The sequence below is a fragment of the Poecilia formosa genome, unplaced genomic scaffold (genome assembly GCF_000485575.1).
Source record: "Poecilia formosa unplaced genomic scaffold, Poecilia_formosa-5.1.2 Scaffold2800, whole genome shotgun sequence".
In the NCBI taxonomy this organism is placed as follows: Eukaryota; Metazoa; Chordata; class Actinopteri; order Cyprinodontiformes; family Poeciliidae; genus Poecilia; species Poecilia formosa.
In genome coordinates this window covers 1-3,407 of record NW_006802739.1, presented here as the reverse complement: position 1 = coordinate 3,407, position 3,407 = coordinate 1, and the positions used below count along the sequence as shown (strand labels likewise).

Here is a 3,407-nt window from a genome sequence, read left to right as displayed (position 1 = left end):
TGCGTTCAGGACAGGCCCAACATCTCTTCTGTAGCATAGACCTGACGTCTCTTCCTGTCTTGTAGACCTGACGTCTCTTCCTGTAATGTAGTCCTGATGTCACTGAGCTCCTGGTTGGAGGAACTTGGGGTCCATTCTGACACCGCCTCATAGCTGCCATCCTCCCAGAATGCCACCTCCTCTGCTGCCAGTACTCTCTGCCTTCCTCCATCAGCTGTTAATACAGAACAATCATTATGAGCTACAGGCATCTTTTAGTCATTATGAAATTACAGTGAAATTGTTTGCCAACTTCCAGCTCAGTATGCACACATAAGACATTAAAACAAACAAACAAAAAAAAAAACACATTAATACATTCTTACAAAAAATAAAAACTTTAATGAAAAAAAGAAAACACTTGGGAACAGTTGGAAGAAAAAATAATTAAAAGCAGTTGGTAATAAATAGTAAAACATAGTTCAACAACCTCTGAGGCAGATAATTTGCTTTGATGGATTTTAATAAATCACAGTGCTTTAATCATTCAAGGAATTGTGACATCTCTAGATTAGTAATAAATCTTACCTGCTTCTTTCTTTCGCTACATCCAGATGACTGGCAGTAGGTCCTGGATGCAGCTGGAAAACATTTTTGTGCATTGTCAATACATAGCATACTTACATTATGTACATAAACAATATTGAAGCATAAAATATCATCAACATTCTAAAATAGTAGATACTCACACACAGTTGCATCTCTGTCCTCTTCATGGACATCAGGACGTTCCTGAAGATTCTGATTGACACAAATGTGACTCCCTTTCTGTGGAGTCTGTGGAAATAAATGTAAAATTAAAAAAAATATTGTAGCAAATATATCGCTTTCTGAAAAATACATAAGTAAATAAGTTAAAATTATTCTCAACCAACCATTATACAGTCAGGAATCAACGCAGTGATAATACTAGGTACCGGCAACCAATTTTTTTTCTTTATATTTTTTGTACTCTGAATGCATTTTTCTATTAAGTGCATTACCAGAAAAGAACAGAAAAAAATTCAGCCCATTATCTCTAACGGTTTCCGAGATTTTGGGGGGTAGGTGTACCTTGCCACAAACCCACCTTTGAGTAGAAAAAGATGGGGTTTTTGAAAGCCGATTACTTAAAAAATAAATAAATTTGACACTTATTTGTAATGACATCCTTTAAATATAAATAAATCATATTGAAAGACATGAATATGTACAGTATAAATAGTTTACTTTTAGAATTAAGGTTCTTTAAAATATGTAATTTTTAAAAATAAAACAAATTTCAATATTTATCCTGACAGCAGAGATGGCATGTTTGGGATACTATATTAAAAAAATATATGTTGAAACCAAGCCCCAAAAACTATTTTGCCCGTCCTGCTATGTGGTCTTAACAGGCTCAATTTTTTGTAGGGTTCTGGGACTGTTCAATAAAGATTTATTAGGCCGCAAAACTGCTTCCAAAGCTAATTTGACCGACGGAAAAAAATTTCAAAAATTGACAAAATTAAGTATTTTTTGATTTCAATAAAACTTCTCTACTACAGATAAATTAGGCTGCTGAATAACATAAAGGCATACATTTTTGGCCATCTTTAATAGTTTCCTTGATATTGCTGGCAGGAAACAGGGATTTTTTGTTTGTTTTTAAAAAAATCTAATTTTAGAGAATTTTTGACTTGCACCAAAGTGTTTATTTTTTAATGCATTTCATTGAAACTTCCTTTGTAGATGTCAATTAGGCTGCAGCATCATATAAAAACATTTATTTATGGCTACCTTTAGTAGATTTTTCTATATTGTTGGCAGAAAATAGAGATTGTTTTTTTTTTTTAGATTTCTTTCTTTATGGAAAATTTTCTACTATCGACCATCTGAAAAAGTGCCAAAGAAAGTACAGTTTATTATAAAAAAGTGTCTAGAATTTATCATTTTAGTATAGATACAGTCACTTCATCATGCCGCCACCCACATAATGATGCCCTGGGCAGTTGCCCATGCCTCCCATATTGTGCACAAAATCAGCACAAACCTAAACCACACAAATACAGATCATCATACATAATTCCCGTGGCCCATAAAAACAGCGGATCTAATCCGCTTTTTTATTATTATTAAATAATGACAAAGCATACCTGTGGAAGAGGGGAAGGAGGAAGAGGATGAATAACCCCACCTTCAGGTGAGGAGGGGAAGGGACCATGTTTGCTTAATTTCTCCTCTTTTATAAAAGTTTCGACTAGATTTAACTCCTCCCACAATCTTTGTGCGGGGCTGCGGCAGGTCGCGTTAGAACGCGGTGGAGCTCGGCATAGCGCAGTAGATGTCATGATCAGCCAGCCGGGCGGTCCGTCCGCTTTTCAGTTTGCAAAATCACAAAAAAAATAGTTAAAACAGGTCCCCACTAGACCGTGCACACGGTAAAAAGCTCAGGAGGGGTTAATTCGATCCGCTCTTAGAACTACTGGATGCTTAAAACTCCGGTTATTCGTTTTTAGCTAGCTTCACCACGCAGCCACATTTAGCTTAAAGAAAGAGCGAAAGCTGGAAGGGGCGCTTCGTGTGTTGATATGCGTGGGGCGTCACGCACATTGATTCTGCAAGTGTGGTTCCAGTATTATATTAAAGCTAACAAATTAACCTTTATTTTTATACCCATTTTGTCGGGTTTATTTTTTATAATTCGTTCACTATTTGACAAAGTTTTGATACTTTTATGATTTACAAAAAAACTAAAAAAATAACCCTTGACAAACCGGGTATGTATAGAAAGCCTATAGTTTAAGGATTAATATGATATCACTGTTGGCTCATTTGGTCATGTGTTCGCCCGAACCGATTTTCTTGGATAATGTTTCAGCGCCTTTCAGGAGGGGGGTTCGAATTAGCATAAATAATGTGGCTTTTCAAACAAATTATGAAAATTACTGGAAAATTTAAAGTGTTTTATTTACTTAAACATACATAAAATTGGTATCGTTGGAAAGGAAAATCAATGAACTATAACACAGCAGTGTTGCTTTTGGAAAAGAAATATTCTCAAAAGGACTTTTGATGGTGGGAAGTTAGGGCATTTTCTGTGATCAGCATGCGTTCTCTCCCATTCCTGAGTGGAAAGAGCATCGCTGCCGGTGTTACGTCAATCCGCGTTTCCCCATCAGATACGGTTCCCCCTGAGTTTTCTTGCCGCTCCGCAGGCAAAATACGCGCATGCTCATGGCAAGCACGCGCTTGTTCGGCGCGCTTGTCTGAGGAACTACGGACACCGTGAAAGCTCAAACATGTTTCGGCAAAGTTGTCACACTTTCTTCACGTTTTGCGGGAAACTAATAATAATAATAATAATAATAATAATAATAATAAGAGTAATAATAATAATACAATACGTA

General features: G+C 36.2%; 1 long non-coding RNA gene across 1 annotated transcript; it reads right to left on the bottom strand.

The window, feature by feature from the left end:
- Positions 1–6: 6 nt before the first annotated feature.
- LOC107835468 (uncharacterized) lies at positions 7–908 on the bottom strand. The gene is made up of 3 exons (XR_001661280.1): positions 729–908; positions 568–620; positions 7–214 (listed from the first exon to the last, which is right to left on the bottom strand). It is a non-coding gene; the product is annotated as an uncharacterized LOC107835468 (long non-coding RNA).
- Between the last annotated feature and the right edge of the window lie 2,499 nt (positions 909–3,407).